At 39.8% G+C, this 13,630-nt stretch overlaps 1 protein-coding gene across 1 annotated transcript in view; it reads right to left on the bottom strand.

Moving 5' to 3' along the window:
• The window catches only part of plxna2 (plexin A2), a 204,843-nt gene extending 192,934 nt beyond the window's left edge, over positions 1 to 11,909 (bottom strand). Inside the window, exon 1 of the mRNA XM_082146376.1 lies at positions 11,465 to 11,909. The gene's annotated coding sequence lies outside the window, so the exon portion shown is untranslated. The remainder of the gene's footprint in view (positions 1 to 11,464) is intronic.
• Between the last annotated feature and the right edge of the window lie 1,721 nt (positions 11,910 to 13,630).

Raw genomic sequence — 13,630 nt, 5'->3', positions numbered from 1 at the left:
TGACCAAGGGACCAACCACAAAGTCCTTACAATGAAGCACTGGTTCAGAGGAAAATCTCCCACTCTGTACTGAGAAAGTGCGCAAGAAAGTGCAAAACCAATCAAAACTTTTAGCAGGTGAAAAATTAATGTCATCGTCACACGCAGGTGAACAACAAAAGTGTGGGAGAAGGATATGAATGTGGAGCGACGTGTTGAAGACACAAGGGGATTGATAGGCTGTGACCCACAAAATGTCGGACACAGTACAGCACCTCTGAGCTTACCATGATTTCTATATTCATTTAATTCATCCACTTATCACAGCGTGCAACAGCAATGATGGACACAATCATGATCTGTAGTCACCACTAGATTTCCTTTAGCCACCGTTAGAACATCAAGGAGATTGAGGCTGATAGCAGGTCACGGTATACTGATGGGGTCCTCGGACGGAGTTACTGGGACATTTTACGCCGTATCCTTAGGTGTTTCTGAAAGGATCTTATCTAATTGAAGATCTGTTGTTCTGAGAGAGAGCAAAGAAGAGTAGCCATATGATTTGAAGCGTACTGACTCGGTGTGGAGAGCCTCAGGCCAGTTGGCTAGACAGAAGCACAAATTCCAAGAAAAACCCAGTCAAGGCAGCACACTTGGACACCTTGGTCTTGGTTTTACTGATCCAACATCAATGGAAAGACAGTAAGAAGCTTTCATCTCAAGAAGGACAGGCAAAAAAAAGCAGGAGGACAGGTGTGTGTGTCCATGATAATGAATGCAGACACATTGGGCACCTGCCAAAGTCCTGCAAAGATCATTAGGTGATGTAACAACCCATATAAGACTTGGCAGGAGAGGGCATTCTTATATCAACACCACAATACCCATGTACACAGACACGCGTAACCCCACCCAACAACACATACACACATATGCTTGCTTGCAGCCACAAACATTTCTTTCCTCCACCACACTAAGCAAACAAAAGAAGGAACAGAGGAACGAGGGAGGGACAATGTTTAGGAGGGGTGGAAAGCTGTCTGCTACAAGCTGTTAATTGTCAGGCAGAAACTAAATGAGTAAACAAACAAACAATATAAAGCTAGTTAATTTTTAATTCAGACTCCATACCGGTTTACGGCATGCTTCCTTTCGACAAAATTCTTCAACAAAGCCTTTAATTGACAGATTCGTTCTGATGCATAATAATGACAGGCAGAGATAATGAAATATTTATCGCCTCCAGGAACAGAAGCTCTGGCTTTTTCGAGTCTGTTACATAACTGGAGTATTTCCAAAACAGTTGATATGGGGCCAAAGCAATGAGCATATGAGGTGGGTGGTTGAGCTCAGTTCACCTCTGAACTCTTGCCCGTGGCGATGAGTGCCGTCTTCAACTCAGCTGGGGGTTAGAAACTTCATCTCGAATGTTTTCGCAAGCATCTAAGATGCCTCGGGTTACTGCCGAAAACTCACTAAACAATTCAACCTAAAAGCTTCCAAAACGCTTGTGGTAATGAGAATGTTTCTGAAAAGTTATGTTTTCAGAGTTCATCAGGCTGTTTTATCTAAAAAGATTAAGGAAACTTTGATTCCTCATACGATGACCTCATACGAAAATGTAAGTCTTATATTTGAACTGAATTCAAATCAGCATAAGCAAAAGCAATATTATTCATATTTGAATGCAAGGAAGTAGATCTAAAATTAATTGAGTCACTCTCATTTTTCTTTAGTTTTCAATTTTCCCAACTCTGGCATCTGCCCAAAACACGAAACACCTCATCAACCCCCTAGCAACCACACAGAACACCCTAGCAACTCCTAATGCCATACCAATCATTAACAATACTACAGCAACCATCTAGGAACATCCTAGCAACCACTAAGTCAACACTGAAGGTGCAGTAAGTGAATTCTAATGAACACTGTTGATATTTGAAATCGAGACCCAAACACACACACCCCCTACCCAAAAGAAACACACCCCTCCCGTCAATGCTCCACCCTCAAAATAACGAACACGCTATGCAACACAGGCAACGACTAACAGCTGTCTCATCAGACTGATGACATTTAGCTGATTCAACTACAACAACAGCATATCTTGGTTCTGTGAAACAGCAAAACCAATGCTACTCACGTATTGCACAAAAACAAAGCAACTTCTGGTTGCTGATTTAAAATTCCAACAGTGTTTTATAATCACTTACTACACCTTTAAATGGCACTCTCAAACCATTTTACTCCTTTAACACATGTAACATGACACAACCATGTTACACAAACAATGAGAGAGAGAAAAAAAGAGCAGGATTCGTTTATATAAATATTAGGAATTGTTTGGTTTGGGAAAAATGGGCATTCCAAACCTGAGTACAAAATGATTTTTTTTTTTTTTTTTTTTTTACAGCAAGAGACATGATACAGAAATCATGTTAGTTAGTTAACTTTAAATTACTGATAGTATTTTTTCTTTAATGTTATTTACATTTAAATACGATCAAAGTTATGGAAGTACAAACTATGAATTATTATATAATTTACTGTGAAACACTGTAAAAGTACATTCCCAAAAGTCACTGCGTAGCACATTTATATAAATTATTATTTCTTCTCATTTTTGTACTCATTTCAGTAATGCACATTGGGAATTTTTGTTACATTTAATGTTCATTGTATACTTTAGCGTCATGTGCATTAACCTGATAGTGTTTTGTCTTTGTCTGTATGATCCAGTGCTTCGTCTCTATACAAGTTTTGAACTTAATAAAATAGTTAGAAGTTGTAAAATATGCAGGTACCAATATGAATTCCTGTAATACAGGAATCATTGTCCATGTATATTTTACAGTGAATTTATGGCAACCACAGCTGGCTGGGTTTTTTTTTTTTTTAAACAGGACATGACGTGCACTATATAGTGCACAGTAAGTGCACAGTAAGACCAGAAAAGGATATTAAGAAAGTAAATGGGGTCATTTTAGTTCATGCTGACTTCAAAGTTGAGGAAGGCCCCAGGAAATAGGCAACAGCAAGATAACCTGTGCTTACAGAAGTCCTGAAATGAACCGTTCATAAAAGCTGGTCTCAGATCAGTGCAAGAGCACAGCGCTGAGTAAACACCCAGCTGACACCATTACATCACAGTGACAGTGTCACAGATTCCATGCTTTCACTTCTTGTGTGGCAGGCATTAAACAGCATTAACCCATAATCCTAAACTGCTACAGATGCAGGCTTGAGCCACTATTCATTCACAGCAGAGAACCTGCCCAAACCCCCCTTCCGTTATCCTTCGCTCACACTCGCTCCATCCCTCCCCAACCCCCATCGGCAGACAGTAGCTTCAGAGCAGTCATATTTAATCAACATCTCGGTGGACAACACAGGGATCTGCAGTCCTCTGTTGAGACTCTCTGTGCTGTCACACTTGGGATAATTGTCTTAGATACCCTAATTCGACAGTCGCTCCCCTTAAATGCTCAAGAAAAGAAGCGTGGTTGACCTACATTGCTGTTCATCTGTGAATTATACATGATGTCATCATTTGATTATTTATTTCCTGTGGTGCAATTCACGAGACAAACACTTTCGTTATTCGTAATTCACCACATTCGTAATTGTGAAATTCAAATGTGGAAAGCTGAAGGAAAATGTTGATGTTGAGGTTTGACACCACAGGAATCATGCTATGACATCTCTGTTGTACGCTAGTAGGCCATAAAGATACGGATTCTGTTAGAAAACATGCGGTTTTCTACAATAATTGTATGTACGACACAAACAAACAAATGAATCATTTGATGGGAGTGCTGAGAAGCTGAGAAAGGAAAACAGTGATTGTTCATTGTTATCATGATTCCGGACAGATTTGTACATGCTCAAACAATCGTGCTTCCCCCCCAAAGGTCAGATTTGTGGTCTAATCAATTGGTAGCGCACCCAATGACCTTGATGTTTTGAAATGACTCAATATTTCCCAGTTTCATTGCGACTATCGCCTTTGAAGGACAAGCAATCAAACAAAAAGATGCCATTTTCAAAATAGCTCGGAAAGCTAACCTGTATGAATCCAGCTAACATATTCAATGCACAATTGCCAGAATCTACACTTTTTACCATATTTTAGAGAGAAAATAATCTTTTGTAAAATAATTAAATACAACTATATACATTTTAAATAATAAGAAATATGATTATATAACACAAATAATAAAATATACTATCCTAGTATAGCCTAACTATAACTTAAATGTACAAATATAAGAGTAGTATATGTAAAGCTCAGTATGCATAAAAAACAAAACACAAAAAATTTGACAAAAAAAAACAAAAACAAGAACAATCAAAAGTTGAGGAGCAAGTGGAACTTCTGTGGAAATCTGCAGAAACTAGCAAGAACTCGAGGAACCTTTGAATTCAATGTGGCTGCTACCCAAGCCCAAGTAAAGATTTCAAACAGAATGCTGAGCATAAGGGAGAACTTCTCAGTCCAGAATACTTTTCCCACTCTGAGTCGCTCCTTCGGTATGACCTTCTGTTCTCATTCTAAGTATGGATACTTCTTGTTTTCAAAGGAGCGTGTCCAATGCTCCTGGCACCAGCCAGGCCTTCTGTGAATGTGCTTGCACAAACCAGTGTCTATCATGGGTACACAAAGATGGCATGTGTCATTTGGGGTTTTTTTTCCTTTGGAAGTTTCATCAACTTTCATCATCACTTTCAGTTTGTTTTGCCCTGTGCTATGAAAAGTGTTTATCTTTTTGAGTTTCCCCCTCTCTTGTTCCCTGTCTCTCTCCCGAGGAGCCCTGTTTGCTATCAGGCTCAGGAATGAATTTGGGAGGCTTATCGGAGCTCTTTTCCCAGCTGAGGCGGAGAGGATGTGTTAAGGCGTCTGCCTCCTGACAGGAAAGAGGAGCTATCTCTCCTGATAAGGCTATGGCTGACTTGAGAATTGTAACAAAGCAGACAGCATGGATGCAGGTGGGTACACGTCAGTGTACGTGCATAAGCCTGCAGCCAAAAATCCAAGCCAGGTAAAAGGAGGTTAAAACCAATTATATTCCCACAACAAAGGAATTATTTCCACCAGTGCACCACTGAGAAGGCGGACGAGGTGTAATCTGAATGCACTCTGCTCTCGAATCAAGCATAAAAAAAATAAAAAAAATAAAAATCTGAATGAAAGTCAATTTAACACTCAAATGACAACTTTAGACTAAATGACAAAACCAAGGACTACAGCCTCTCGTCAATAGGGGACGGTGTGCAAGCCCACAGCACATAAACGCTGGGTATTCCCATTCCTTTCTTTGGTAGAAAATAAAATAACAATTATCAGCATTTTTTATTTTTATTTTATCCATACAATCAAATAAATTGGTTTGGACCCCATTGACTTTCATTCTATATACAAATATGGTTCCACAGGAAAAAAGTATGGAACGATGTAAGGGTGAATAAATGATGATAGAATTTGGGGTACACTAAAAAAAACAAATATTATTAGATAGCAGTTCATAGTCATTTAACAGACACTTAGTCTGTTAAATGACAATGAAAAGGATTCACTGTACGGTAATTACACGGACAGTGACCATTCCAATAAACAAGACAAGAAAGCAATTATTCCAACACTGATAGGATAGATTTCGAAGCTTAATTACACAAATTACGGATTGTAAAAAAAATCCCAACTTGTTTATAACATCATTCTTTTAGCCTAGCATGTCTGCAGTGGAATCTCTAGTAAGGGTTTAGCAAACACAACATAAGAGGTTGTGGTTAAGGGAGGGAAATCATTAGCGGTTTGTGGAAGGCACAAAGGCTTGCGCCAGCATACCATCCCTCCTTTTAGACGTTGTGTAGAAAAACAGCATTAGCATTTTCGAGGTTTAACATACTGATTTGATGTTACCGTACAATCATGCTACAATTCACTGACAAACAAACAGAAGCACTAGAGTCCATAGATTATTACTGTTATCGTTGAAATGGGCGGTCTTTACATGCTGTGAAATATGGCATGCATGTGGCGGGAAGGATTATATACACGGAAGAATTATAGAGTCTTAGAGAATCACCACAAAGAATGAGCCACGAATGTGCAAGGAACCTGTTGTGCGTAAGCCGCTAATGTGTTCCGTGCAGAAGACAGATTGAGGCATTGAAGAATGGCTGTCCTATAGAAGTGTGTCATGAAGGCAATTCCATTAACATCTTAATAAAAGCAGCCCGGGCCCAAGAGAGCCTGGAGGCTCTGACTAACGCTTTCAGTCAATGGCTTGGGATGAAAAAGTAACAGAGGGCCGCACAGTGCAGGAACTTCGTGGCAGCATTTTCCTGGGACCGTTACTCTTCCCAAAGGACCGGCCTCCAAGTTTGTATGCTTCCCATCATGGTCTACTTGCTCCATTCCCTTTGCCGTTTTCATTTACTGTCCTTCCTCCCATCTGCTGGATTGAAGATCTAAACAAAAGCTTTTGTTTTCCACAAGTTCAACAAGCGGCAGCTGCAGGGGGAGAGAAGGAGAAGGGGAGTGCTGGGTTTAACTGGAGAACCATCTCCTCTTATGACTGGGCACATGGCAACATGTGTCTTTCTCTGTTGATCATTCTCTTTCCCACTCCACACACACACAAACTCTGTCTATTATATGTCCTCCTCAATACTTTCTTTTTGGCCAAAGTCTCAAGAGGCAAAACTCCATCATGAAAACCAGACGAAACTAAGCACAGACATCCAGAAGCCTCAGCCTACCCAAACTGAACCATCAGCAGCATCTTGCCATAAAACCGCCCTCACCATTTTACCCTCAAAAAGATTACTCACTGAACAACATGCATCATCGGCCCCCTCATAAAAAAATAGCAGAAAGTTTGTATTGGAGAAATGGGTGGTGATTGATTTTTGTCTTCTGTGCTTTGAGTTGCTCATACAAAAGCAGCACGATTTCAAATAGGCTAAGACAAAAATGGTCTCAACAAGCTACTGAGAGCAATACCAGCTCTTCAGATGATCAAAGTGCAAAAAGTCAAGAGTACAAAAAGTGCCATAAGCTTCTGCAAATCAAATAGATTTTTTTAGGACTGTTGGGACAAAAGCAAAACATTCTTCAAAATATCTTCTTTCGTCTTCCACAGAAGCAACAAAGACATGCAGGTTTGGAATGACAAGGAGGATGAATAAATCATGTTTGGGTGAAAACACCCCTTTTTGCGTATGCATTGAACATAGAAAACTGATCTTACAGAGAGCATATGTTTCAATTCTTAATAAAATGTTGAATAAAACGGCTAGTGTTCTCAGAATGACCGGCACCTGCACGTGATTGACTCTTGCCCACACTGTAGAGCAGTAAAAGGCGTCAACACCCACAATTCTCTGTGACCAATCTGGACACTGGCACCTTCCAAGCGAGAGTCTGTCCACCAACTGTTCAAGGGTAATTAGCTGCAGCAGAAAACACAGGCCTAATTACAGTGTAGCCGAACGCCGGGTCACAGTATCAACCCCATGCCTAATCCACCAATGCTGAAGACAAATTATCACGCCAGGTTGTTTACACCTGATGTACAGAGATAGACAGAGAAGCCACTCAGGCAGCCGAAACTATTGGGTAGACAAGTTCATATCATTATCTATGCACAGTGAATTTGCATCCTGCTTCTAAACGTCACAGGGCAATTGCAATCGCCACCACATCTGGCTCTACTTTGCTCCACTTGGATGCATGCACGCGTTCACCTACAAACACACAGAGACGCTTTACGCAAGTGGAAAGGGTCAAAAGTGATAGCGATCTTTGTTGTGACAGTTGGTCGGTAGAGAGCCCTAGATAAACAGCCAAGCGGCAACGCTGCAAAGAGAATGCGAGATCAATGCGTTAAAGCAAACAAACATTGGATATACACACTATTACATGAGACTAGCATAGAGGAAGCAGATGAACTCTATTGACAAGGGCCCATCCTGCAGGGCATGAGCGTGCAAGACTGTGTCTGTGTGCACGAGCGGTGGGGGGACGGTGGAAAGCATTGCACTGCAAACGCAGCCCCCTGAATGCATTTGTACTGTTCACTCATTAAGAAATAGGTCAAGGATTCCGCCTGCATGCATCGCAACTTGTCAAAATCTCTTAAGCTAAACAGGGGCAAGCCCGTATGCCACCATGAGAGAAGAGAAGAGGGGCTTCTCTGGAGGTGTAGTGCACGCTGGTGACACAGCATGCAACTAAAACGAGCATGGTATTATTTATGACCGACCAACCTCAAATGCCCCTCTGCTTGTGTTTAAACCGCTCTGTAACCCCCGAGTAATTTCGGACATCGTGGTTTGTTGCCGCAATGTATTTATCAATAGGTGGCGCTATGGAACTATGTGGGCCTACTCGAAGTTTGCTGGAGGGATTGGTTGCAATTATCCATCACAGACTTAATCCCAGTGTTCAGTCAAAGCCACAGAGAATGATGAGCTCTTCTGCAAACATTAGATGCCTGGTGGACAATGGGCGAGATGAGTGATGAGATAGCACATACTTTAGGATCTTTACATTGCCGTTTTCACAGCTGCAGAATCTCCTCGGAAAGTACTGATAAGGTAATCTTGCTGACCTCAAAAATCCGAGCCAAGAAGATACAAGCACATATCCAAATTGGTCCCTAAACTAACACACTCGAGCAAGGCATTTAACTGGGGCAAGCAGGATAAGCACTCAGCATGGGTCTCTTGTGGCCACCCCATTGAGATTCGACCCTCAGCTTCCCCTCAAACGTATACATCTATCTGAGAGCCAACGGCTAAAGACAGAGGAACAAACCTCCTTTAAGCACATAATACCCTCCAATTACCCTTCAGGAAACGCTTAATGCACCTGACTGACATAGTCAAATCAATAGCATGCGACCCAACATAAGAAAGCTAGAGGCTTTTTGACAATCAGAATGAACATGCAAATCCAACTCAGGAAGCTCACGCTGGGAGGAAAGGCAAAGACAATTCTTGATTCACTTTGCAATTCCGATTAAACCCCATGAAGCCACCGTGGTAAGGGAAAGGAGGAAGCAGGTAAAGTTGATGGGTGTGCGCCCAGTGGAGACTTGTCCTCTCGGCTTTGTGTAGTTAACCTTATTGATTAAAGAGCCTGTGATCTGGAGATGCTCTACAGCCTTCCCTGTCTCTGGGTGCCTTATCAAAGAGAACAAACTACAAAGCCACGCAGCGACCAGAACACAATACAGAATGTAATCATACTCTACTCATCTAAAAGCATTAGGTGTCATTTGCTAAGGTTTGACTCCCTTATCTAAATGTTTAAAACATTGGTGTACGGGACATTATGCCCCAGAATGAGCCACTTAAAGTATGGTACACCAACAGAGAGTCTAAAATATATATATTTTTAAATCTGCACAGTCAGCATGTATTACAAACTACAATAAAAGCAGGAAATACTACTGCAAGCTTGATTATTAATTACCATTATCAATTCACTTTGTATAGCAGACCAAATAACAATGCATGCTGATTAACATGACAGAGTGACACCTTATGATATGTATTGTAAATTACTAAATTGGCCAAAATAACATAATTTGGGCATGACCTCACCACTTGGAAGCAGGACCTCAAGGCTTACAAAATGCCACTGGATTTAATGTGGAATAGACTGAAATTCAGAGATATGTTGACTTATAAAAGGATTCTGTACGACTGAAAGGATTATAAAACAAAAGCTGAGCTTCTTAAAACATCGAATATGAAACGTATAAACTTTTAAACTACCATAAATGCATAGCCATGGAAAATAATTATCATCGTTGTTCTCTTTGTAGGTGTCTCGAGTCAAATTTTTAGGACAAAAATACGTAACAAATAAGTGTAATTTGAAGAAAATTAAAAGGTTATATGGCATTCATTTCAGTTGCACTTTATAAGCTTCCTCAGCTTTGAATTTCTGAATTTCTGTAATATTTTGTATAGTTATCAAACCACAGGTATAACCACCATAGTCATGTAAAATATCTGAACGATCTAGCCAATTACATTTTTAATGTGTTGATCATTACCGTATGGTCGACTCACCGTCCGATATTGATCTTATCAGAACGCGTTCAAGCAACCTACTGTTGCTATGGTTACCTCCTCAGGCGACCGCGATTTCACGGAGCGTTTATTTAGCACACTGACGAACTTATAACCTAACTTTTGCGGTTACTGAAAGGTTTGAAAACCCCGTTGAAACAGAAAAAGACATACTTTCAAGACTTATTGCTTCATCTCAAATTAAATATGGATCGAATTCTCCTCGAAACTGTGATCATTTAGACGTTCTCCACTAGCAATGCGCTCTTTCAGTTCTTGAATGAGCCGTTCTCACCCTGCCGTCTCGGGTCAAACCGCTGTTTCGGAGATAAAAACGATGATGTGAAGAGGTCACGCTCGAGATGAATTCACCTCATCTTCCTCACTGAAAGCGCCGTTTGATTGTGTTAGTCAGACACCGATTAATATCATCCCTGTCCTTCATAGCAGATGCCAGTGATTCTCATGCAAATGCTGGCCGATTTTCTACTTAAAGAAACATTTATTTTCTTTAGAGCCGATGTCAGAGCCGCGAGTTGAGGGAAATTAAGATTTGTGAGTGCATCTGCTGTAGTCCAGATGAACGGAACGGAGTTTTAGGTGAGAAGAGCTGAATTATGAGCACTCGGCAACAATCTGTTTCACGTTTTGAACGTCTATCAACTTCTTTGACAGGCAGCGTCCCACAAAACTGAGTAGGCTATGCGACTGTGTTAGTCATGTCTATTTAAATGGACATCGAGGAAGATTCCGTAGGCTACAAGATAAGATCGCAAGGAGAGCGCAAAGTGAAGGGTATGAGGTTTAAATGATCGTAAATTAAATCAATAAAATAAGATTAATGAATTATGAGCGCGCATATGCATGAGGAAGATTGATGACCAACATTTTAATTTGCGTGTTTTTCGCTTTGACGAGAATAATCAGCAAACATTGTAGATTTTGATCTCATGTGTGGGGAAAAATACAATTCAAATTCAGCAAAATTAAATTATAGACACACAATATCATTAACTTCTCTTATGTGGGGAAAAATAGGCTACAATTCAAATTCAGCAAAATTCAATAGACACGCAATCATTATCGTTAACGGCTTGCATATTACGTTCAAAGTTGAAACGTGACCGTGAGGATAAGGTTTGTTTTATTGAGATTTCCAGCATCAGCAGCAAACGTTTCCACATAGGCTAATGCAAAACCACCAAATTAATTCCCAGCATTATCCTAATTATATTGCTCAACTTCTTTGCGATGTATGAGCATTTTACCATGAATGCTCTGTTTTCTCTACGCTTTCCTCTAACACGCTGCACGGAACGCATTAGTATTCCTGGCCACATCTCCCAAGAAAAGCATTTCTGGGCTTGAATGAATTCATGAAGCACGTTTGTCCACTCACCTACAATCCAGAAGAAAGCTGAGGATGCTATCTAATGTTCAGTCAAAAGATGCCTCTGCGTTCAGCTCAGTTTTGACAGATAGATCCACATCCGAATGAATGCCGAAGCTTCAAAGGTATAGCACCTTCAACAAATTTCTCACAATTCCTCGAAGATTTCTTGCATGCAAGATGATGAATGAACGGTCGCCGCGCGGCTTCAGGTAACGTTAGGCTAACTGATCTATGCAGCAAAATTCAACGCTTTATCTGTCGATGCCGGGAGGATGGTCATTCACAAGCGCATATGCCAAGTGCACGGCACATTCCCCCAGTCCTCTGACACTGATAGCGGCTTGACATCACGCCTTTCATCAGCAGCTCTCCGTTAGATCGTCATGCGCGCGCGCTCATTGCTCTCCTGTGAAGGTTTTACGCGAGACTGGCACAGGAACCGAAGCCCAGCAGCGTTACAGTAGCAGCGCGTTTAAACCCAGCCCCCTGTGCTAGCACTCACTTACGACCGGCTCTATTTGCATGTCGCATGTTTTAACTGTTTCATTCTCTCAAAGATGGTCATTTTACAAATGCACAACTGAGGTGATTAGAAATGTGCATTTGCATATTTAGATTTAATAACTCTGCAACGTCTAATCTCGCCATATTGGCTACAGTGCGCTGTTATAGCCTAGTGCAATATGTCTCAAGGCTATATTGTCTGTATAGTCATAGGATTATCTATTTATTTAACTGCAGCTTCCTTAATGGGATTAATTATTTGTTCAAACCAAAATAGCTGTTTACAATAAACTGAGCATTTGTGTACAATCACTTTTTTTTGCAAGGCATAAAACGTGCAAAAAAACAGTGGCACAATAAATATGATCTAGGCTATAAGCATTTTCAAAAACAGCATGGATGAAGATATTGGGATATGATGTTTTATGAAGTCCATGCCTTTGACCTCATCTGAGAATACAGAAAAATTCTGCATTTCTTTTAGCAGTTAATTAAAAGTTCCCTCACAATATGTTAAATCTATTTACAAGTAAATTTGTTTTTAATTGTCTCTTATTTTACAAACAGCTGCAAGTGTGAGGGAAGTGCTAGCCCAGTATAATTTTGCTAGACAGTGCCATCTTTGGACAGAAGATTGCAATTACCTCATCTACATCTAGTCAACAGGGGTTTAGTCAAGATATAATTTCATTTTGATTAGAACTTATTATTATGGGTATTATATTATGGGTCCATAAACTATTATTACTTCTCAAAATAGCTAAAAATGTATTAACATTGAGAATTCAACATTTATTTTAAGACACATGACTACAAAATATTGTATTGTTTATATAGGAAAAAAAAATATATTAAATTATATCTTGCATAATAATTTAGTAATTAAAATAAATAATACAATATAATATTTAATAAATCTGAATAACATTTAAAGTAAACCCATTCATTTCTTATGAAAAAAAATTTAATTATAGAAACTTACAAACAACTATCCCTCTCCATCTTCGAGAAAAAACATTGAAGTAATAAACTTTGATAGTATAGCCTTTTGTTGTGCACAGAAAGGGAGAGAATGAATATTGCCATGCTTAAATTATTGTTACATGGATACATTTGTTCAGTCATAATCATGTCTGTCCTTTATTTATGTGGCTTATTCCTGTAATAAAAAAAACTGTCTTTGTTTCGACAGAAACCTATCATCACAAATATAAAAGGAGTGCATGGTCACAATCACAAATCACTGCTAGCTATTCTTGTCTATGCTGATGTTCGTTTCAGATACAGTGTGTATGTGGAGATCTAGCTAGGCACTTGATTCTGTGAGCCAAATTTTGCTTCATAATGATCTGTGCTGCTGCTTTCCGTAACCTGCATCTATATATAATCACAGGAGTTGTCCTTTTGCATTTCCTTCCAGAGGAATTAAAGGCTAAAACTTGTGTTTCATCTAAAATGAAATATTTTCCAGCATCACAGAGCCATATAACCCCAACAAATCATATTTGGCTGTCAGAGAGGATTAGTGGGCCATTAATAGTCTCTTTCTATAGTAAACGAGATATTGCATCATCAATTCCTTTTTACAGACTACATCAATCTTTTCATCATTCCTTTTAGTTTATGGAGGAACAAATAAATAAAAAATCTCACATCTGACGGCAGGGA

This window comes from Leuciscus leuciscus (genome assembly GCF_965113295.1).
Source record: "Leuciscus leuciscus genome assembly, chromosome: 18".
In the NCBI taxonomy this organism is placed as follows: Eukaryota; Metazoa; Chordata; class Actinopteri; order Cypriniformes; family Leuciscidae; genus Leuciscus; species Leuciscus leuciscus.
The sequence above is the reverse complement of the archived record's forward strand: the minus strand, read 5'-3'. Positions and strand labels throughout refer to the sequence as shown.